The following is an 8,411-nucleotide window of genomic DNA, read 5'->3' as shown; positions in this document are numbered from 1 at the left end:
TCGAAATAGTGAAAATCTCACATTTCGATAAGGTACCCCTTTGTGAAATGTGGCCCGACCAATCTCGGAATTTTTTTGCCACTAGTCACAATCAATTTGTACTACTAAGAAATGAATATGAAGAATGGTTTTGGGTTAAAATTTGTTGAAATGGCCCCCTAATTGAAAATATTCTTCTTTTCATGGGAAATTTTTACAAGTTTTTTCCTTACTCTTACACTCGTTAGTTATCTCGTTAAAATCTCAACCTACACATCTCCAAAGATCATGAAATTTCACGGGGCCTAGCCAAGACCGTTGTGCATCACTTTTCTCTTGGACACGTTGAGAGAAAAATTAGTTTTCTTGCACTAACGATCGTTTTAATCGAAATAGTGAAAATCTCACATTTCGATAGGGTACCCCTTTCGTGAAATGTGGCCCGACCAATCTCGAATTTTTTTTGCCACTAGTCACAATCAATTTGTACTACTAAGAAATGAATATGAAGAATGGTTTTGGGTTAAAATTTGTTGAAATGGCCCCCTAATTGAAAATATTCTTCTTTTCATGGGAAATTTTTACAAGTTTTTTCCTTACTCTTACACTCGTTAGTTATCTCGTTAAAATCTCAACCTACACATCTCCAAAGATCATGAAATTTCACGGGGCCTAGCCAAGACCGTTGTGCATCACTTTTCTCTTGGACACGTTGAGAGAAAAATTAGTTTTCTTGCACTAACGATCGTTTTAATCGAAATAGTGAAAATCTCACATTTCGATATGGTACCCCTTTGTGAAATGTGGCCCGACCAATCTCGGAATTTTTTTGCCACTAGTCACAATCAATTTGTACTACTAAGAAATGAATATGAAGAATGGTTTTGGGTTAAAATTTGTTGAAATGGCCCCCTAATTGAAAATATTCTTCTTTTCGTGGGAAATTTTTACAAGTTTTTTCCTTACTCTTACACTCGTTAGTTATCTCGTTAAAATCTCAACCTACACATCTCCAAAGATCATGAAATTTCACGGGGCCTAGCCAAGACCGTTGTGCATCACTTTTCTCTTGGACACGTTGAGAGAAAAATTAGTTTTCTTGCACTAACGATCGTTTTAATCGAAATAGTGAAAATCTCACATTTCCGATAAGGTACCCCTTTGTGAAATGTGGCCCGACCAATCTCGAATTTTTTTTGCCACTAGTCACAATCAATTTGTACTACTAAGAAATGAATATGAAGAATGGTTTTGGGTTAAAATTTGTTGAAATGGCCCCCTAATTGAAAATATTCTTCTTTTCGTGGGAAATTTTTACAAGTTTTTTCCTTACTCTTACACTCGTTAGTTATCTCGTTAAAATCTCAACCTACACATCTCCAAAGATCATGAAATTTCACGGGGCCTAGCCAAGACCGTTGTGCATCACTTTTCTCTTGGACACGTTGAGAGAAAAATTAGTTTTCTTGCACTAACGATCGTTTTAATCGAAATAGTGAAAATCTCACATTTCCGATAAGGTACCCCTTTGTGAAATGTGGCCCGACCAATCTCGGAATATTTTTTGCCACTAGTCACAATCAATTTGTACTACTAAGAAATGAATATGAAGAATGGTTTTGGGTTAAAATTTGTTGAAATGGCCCCCTAATTGAAAATATTCTTCTTTTCGTGGAAATTTTAACAAGTTTTTTCCTTACTCTTACACTCGTTAGTTATCTCGTTAAAATCTCAACCTACACATCTCCAAAGATCATGAAATTTCACGGGGCCTAGCCAAGACCGTTGTGCATCACTTTTCTCTTGGACACGTTGAGAGAAAAATTAGTTTTCTTGCACTAACGATCGTTTTAATCGAAATAGTGAAAATCTCACATTTCCGATAAGTGGTACCCCTTTGTGAAATGTGGCCCGACCAATCTCGAATTTTTTTTGCCACTAGTCACAATCAATTTGTACTACTAAGAAATGAATATGAAGAATGGTTTTGGGTTAAAATTTGTTGAAATGGCCCCCTAATTGAAAATATTCTTCTTTTCGTGGGAAATTTTTACAAGTTTTTTCCTTACTCTTACACTCGTTAGTTATCTCGTTAAAATCTCAACCTACACATCTCCAAAGATCATGAAATTTCACGGGGCCTAGCCAAGACCGTTGTGCATCACTTTTCTCTTGGACACGTTGAGAGAAAAATTAGTTTTCTTGCACTAACGATCGTTTTAATCGAAATAGTGAAAATCTCACATTTCGATAAGGTACCCCTTTGTGAAATGTGGCCCGACCAATCTCGGAATTTTTTTTGCCACTAGTCACAATCAATTTGTACTACTAAGAAATGAATATGAAGAATGGTTTTGGGTTAAAATTTGTTGAAATGGCCCCCTAATTGAAAATATTCTTCTTTTCGTGGGAAATTTTAACAAGTTTTTTCCTTACTCTTACACTCGTTAGTTATCTCGTTAAAATCTCAACCTACACATCTCCAAAGATCATGAAATTTCACGGGGCCTAGCCAAGACCGTTGTGCATCACTTTTCTCTTGGACACGTTGAGAGAAAAATTAGTTTTCTTGCACTAACGATCGTTTTAATCGAAATAGTGAAAATCTCACATTTCGATAAGTGGTACCCCTTTGTGAAATGTGGCCCGACCAATCTCGAATTTTTTTTGCCACTAGTCACAATCAATTTGTACTACTAAGAAATGAATATGAAGAATGGTTTTGGGTTAAAATTTGTTGAAATGGCCCCCTAATTGAAAATATTCTTCTTTTCGTGGGAAATTTTTACAAGTTTTTTCCTTACTCTTACACTCGTTAGTTATCTCGTTAAAATCTCAACCTACACATCTCCAAAGATCATGAAATTTCACGGAGGCCTAGCCAAGACCGTTGTGCATCACTTTTCTCTTGGACACGTTGAGAGAAAAATTAGTTTTCTTGCACTAACGATCGTTTTAATCGAAATAGTGAAAATCTCACATTTCTGATAGGGGTACCCCTTTGTGAAATGTGGCCCGACCAATCTCGGAATTTTTTTTGCCACTAGTCACAATCAATTTGTACTACTAAGAAATGAATATGAAGAATGGTTTTGGGTTAAAATTTGTTGAAATGGCCCCCTAATTGAAAATATTCTTCTTTTCGTGGGAAATTTTTACAAGTTTTTTCCTTACTCTTACACTCGTTAGTTATCTCGTTAAAATCTCAACCTACACATCTCCAAAGATCATGAAATTTCACAGGGGCCTAGCCAAGACCGTTGTGCATCACTTTTCTCTTGGACACGTTGAGAGAAAAATTAGTTTTCTTGCACTAACGATCGTTTTAATCGAAATAGTGAAAATCTCACATTTCTGATAGGGGTACCCCTTTGTGAAATGTGGCCCGGACCAATCTCGGAATTTTTTTTGCCACTAGTCACAATCAATTTGTACTACTAAGAAATGAATATGAAGAATGGTTTTGGGTTAAAATTTGTTGAAATGGCCCCCTAATTGAAAATATTCTTCTTTTCAGGGGAAATTTTTACAAGTTTTTTCCTTACTCTTACACTCGTTAGTTATCTGTTAAAATCTCAACCTACACATCTCCAAAGATCATGAAATTTCACGGGGGCCTAGCCAAGACCGTTGTGCATCACTTTTCTCTTGGACACGTTGAGAGAAAAATTAGTTTTCTTGCACTAACGATCGTTTTAATCGAAATAGTGAAAATATCACATTTCTGAGTGTGGTACCCCTTTGTGAAATGTGGCCCGGACCAATCTCGGAATATTTTTTGCCACTAGTCACAATCAATTTGTACTACTAAGAAATGAATATGAAGAATGGTTTTGGGTTAAAATTTGTTGAAATGGCCCCCTAATTGAAAATATTCTTCTTTTCAGGGGAAATTTTTACAAGTTTTTTCCTTACTCTTACACTCGTTAGTTATCTGTTAAAATCTCAACCTACACATCTCCAAAGATCATGAAATTTCACGGGGGCCTAGCCAAGACCGTTGTGCATCACTTTTCTCTTGGACACGTTGAGAGAAAAATTAGTTTTCTTGCACTAACGATCGTTTTAATCGAAATAGTGAAAATCTCACATTTCGATAAGGTACCCCTTTGTGAAATGTGGCCCGGACCAATCTCGAATTTTTTTGGCCACTAGTCACAATCAATTTGTACTACTAAGAAATGAATATGAAGAATGGTTTTGGGTTAAAATTTGTTGAAATGGCCCCCTAATTGAAAATATTCTTCTTTTCAGGGAAATTTTAACAAGTTTTTTCCTTACTCTTACACTCGTTAGTTATCTGTTAAAATCTCAACCTACACATCTCCAAAGATCATGAAATTTCACGGGGCCTAGCCAAGACCGTTGTGCATCACTTTTCTCTTGGACACGTTGAGAGAAAAATTAGTTTTCTTGCACTAACGATCGTTTTAATCGAAATAGTGAAAATCTCACATTTCGATAAGGGTACCCCTTTCGTGAAATGTGGCCCGGACCAATCTCGGAATTATTTTTGGCACTAGTCACAATCAATTTGTACTACTAAGAAATGAATATGAAGAATGGTTTTGGGTTAAAATTTGTTGAAATGGCCCCCTAATTGAAAATATTCTTCTTTTCAGGGGAAATTTTTACAAGTTTTTTCCTTACTCTTACACTCGTTAGTTATCTCGTTAAAATCTCAACCTACACATCTCCAAAGATCATGAAATTTCACGGGGCCTAGCCAAGACCGTTGTGCATCACTTTTCTCTTGGACACGTTGAGAGAAAAATTAGTTTTCTTGCACTAACGATCGTTTTAATCGAAATAGTGAAAATCTCACATTTCGATAGTGGTACCCCTTTGTGAAATGTGGCCCGACCAATCTCCGAATTTTTTTTGCCACTAGTCACAATCAATTTGTACTACTAAGAAATGAATATGAAGAATGGTTTTGGGTTAAAATTTGTTGAAATGGCCCCCTAATTGAAAATATTCTTCTTTTCGTGGGAAATTTTTACAAGTTTTTTCCTTACTCTTACACTCGTTAGTTATCCGTTAAAATCTCAACCTACACATCTCCAAAGATCATGAAATTTCACGGGAGCCTAGCCAAGACCGTTGTGCATCACTTTTCTCTTGGACACGTTGAGAGAAAAATTAGTTTTCTTGCACTAACGATCGTTTTAATCGAAATAGTGAAAATCTCACATTTCTGATAGTGGTACCCCTTTGTGAAATGTGGCCCGACCAATCTCGGAATTTTTTTCGCCACTAGTCACAATCAATTTGTACTACTAAGAAATGAATATGAAGAATGGTTTTGGGTTAAAATTTGTTGAAATGGCCCCCCAATTGAAAATATTCTTCTTTTCGTGGGAAATTTTAACAAGTTTTTTCCTTACTCTTACACTCGTTAGTTATCTCGTTAAAATCTCAACCTACACATCTCCAAAGATCATGAAATTTCACGGGGCCTAGCCAAGACCGTTGTGCATCACTTTTCTCTTGGACACGTTGAGAGAAAAATTAGTTTTCTTGCACTAACGATCGTTTTAATCGAAATAGTGAAAATCTCACATTTCCGATAGGGTACCCCTTTGTGAAATGTGGCCCGACCAATCTCGAATTTTTTTTGCCACTAGTCACAATCAATTTGTACTACTAAGAAATGAATATGAAGAATGGTTTTGGGTTAAAATTTGTTGAAATGGCCCCCTAATTGAAAATATTCTTCTTTTCATGGGAAATTTTTACAAGTTTTTTCCTTACTCTTACACTCGTTAGTTATCTGTTAAAATCTCAACCTACACATCTCCAAAGATCATGAAATTTCACGGGGGCCTAGCCAAGACCGTTGTGCATCACTTTTCTCTTGGACACGTTGAGAGAAAAATTAGTTTTCTTGCACTAACGATCGTTTTAATCGAAATAGTGAAAATCTCACATTTCTGATACTGGTACCCCTTTGTGAAATGTGGCCCGGACCAATCTCGGAATTTTTTTTGCCACTAGTCACAATCAATTTGTACTACTAAGAAATGAATATGAAGAATGGTTTTGGGTTAAAATTTGTTGAAATGGCCCCCTAATTGAAAATATTCTTCTTTTCATGGGAAATTTTAACAAGTTTTTTCCTTACTCTTACACTCGTTAGTTATCTCGTTAAAATCTCAACCTACACATCTCCAAAGAGCATGAAATTTCACGGGGCCTAGCCAAGACCGTTGTGCATCACTTTTCTCTTGGACACGTTGAGAGAAAAATTAGTTTTCTTGCACTAACGATCGTTTTAATCGAAATAGTGAAAATCTCACATTTCTGATAAGGTACCCCTTTGTGAAATGTGGCCCGGACCAATCTCGAATTTTTTTTGCCACTAGTCACAATCAATTTGTACTACTAAGAAATGAATATGAAGAATGGTTTTGGGTTAAAATTTGTTGAAATGGCCCCCTAATTGAAAATATTCTTCTTTTCAGGGGAAATTTTTACAAGTTTTTTCCTTACTCTTACACTCGTTAGTTATCATTTAAAATCTCAACCTACACATCTCCAAAGATCATGAAATTTCACGGAGGCCTAGCCAAGACCGTTGTGCATCACTTTTCTCTTGGACACGTTGAGAGAAAAATTAGTTTTCTTGCACTAACGATCGTTTTAATCGAAATAGTGAAAATCTCACCCCTTTGTGAAATGTGGCCCGGACCAATCTCGGAATTTTTTTTGCCACTAGTCACAATCAATTTGTACTACTAAGAAATGAATATGAAGAATGGTTTTGGGTTAAAATTTGTTGAAATGGCCCCCTAATTGAAAATATTCTTCTTTTCAAGGGAAATTTTTACAAGTTTTTTCCTTACTCTTACACTCGTTAGTTATCTGTTAAAATCTCAACCTACACATCTCCAAAGATCATGAAATTTCACGGGGGCCTAGCCAAGACCGTTGTGCATCACTTTTCTCTTGGACACGTTGAGAGAAAAATTAGTTTTCTTGCACTAACGATCGTTTTAATCGAAATAGTGAAAATCTCACATTTCTGAAAGTGGTACCCCTTTGTGAAATGTGGCCCGGACCAATCTCCGAATTTTTTTTGCAACTAGTCACAATCAATTTGTACTACTAAGAAATGAATATGAAGAATGGTTTTGGGTTAAAATTTGTTGAAATGGCCCCCTAATTGAAAATATTCTTCTTTTCATGGGAAATTTTTACAAGTTTTTTCCTTACTCTTACACTCGTTAGTTATCTGTTAAAATCTCAACCTACACATCTCCAAAGATCATGAAATTTCACGGAGGCCTAGCCAAGACCGTTGTGCATCACTTTTCTCTTGGACACGTTGAGAGAAAAATTAGTTTTCTTGCACTAACGATCGTTTTAATCGAAATAGTGAAAATCTCACATTTCTGATAGTGGTACCCCTTTGTGAAATGTGGCCCGGACCAATCTCGAATTTTTTTTGCCACTAGTCACAATCAATTTGTACTACTAAGAAATGAATATGAAGAATGGTTTTGGGTTAAAATTTGTTGAAATGGCCCCCTAATTGAAAATATTCTTCTTTTCAGGGGAAATTTTTACAAGTTTTTTCCTTACTCTTACACTCGTTAGTTATCTGTTAAAATCTCAACCTACACATCTCCAAAGATCATGAAATTCACGGGGGCCTAGCCAAGACCGTTGTGCATCACTTTTCTCTTGGACACGTTGAGAGAAAAATTAGTTTTCTTGCACTAACGATCGTTTTAATCGAAATAGTGAAAATCTCACATTTCGATAAAGGGTACCCCTTTGTGAAATGTGGCCCGACCAATCTCGGAATTTTTTTTGCCACTAGTCACAATCAATTTGTACTACTAAGAAATGAATATGAAGAATGGTTTTGGGTTAAAATTTGTTGAAATGGCCCCCTAATTGAAAATATTCTTCTTTTCATGGGAAATTTTTACAAGTTTTTTCCTTACTCTTACACTCGTTAGTTATCATTTAAAATCTCAACCTACACATCTCCAAAGATCACGAAATTTCACGGGGCCTAGCCAAGACCGTTGTGCATCACTTTTCTCTTGGACACGTTGAGAGAAAAATTAGTTTTCTTGCACTAACGATCGTTTTAATCGAAATAGTGAAAATCTCACATTTCGATAGGGTACCCCTTTGTGAAATGTGGCCCGACCAATCTCGAATTTTTTTTGCCACTAGTCACAATCAATTTGTACTACTAAGAAATGAATATGAAGAATGGTTTTGGGTTAAAATTTGTTGAAATGGCCCCCTAATTGAAAATATTCTTCTTTTCGGGGAAATTTTAACAAGTTTTTTCCTTACTCTTACACTCGTTAGTTATCTCGTTAAAATCTCAACCTACACATCTCCAAAGATCATGAAATTTCACGGGGCCTAGCCAAGACCGTTGTGCATCACTTTTCTCTTGGACACGTTGA

This window comes from Cannabis sativa, unplaced genomic scaffold, assembly GCF_029168945.1.
Source record: "Cannabis sativa cultivar Pink pepper isolate KNU-18-1 unplaced genomic scaffold, ASM2916894v1 Contig2, whole genome shotgun sequence".
NCBI classification, from domain to species: Eukaryota; Viridiplantae; Streptophyta; class Magnoliopsida; order Rosales; family Cannabaceae; genus Cannabis; species Cannabis sativa.
The sequence above is the reverse complement of the archived record's forward strand: the minus strand, read 5'-3'. Positions refer to the sequence as shown.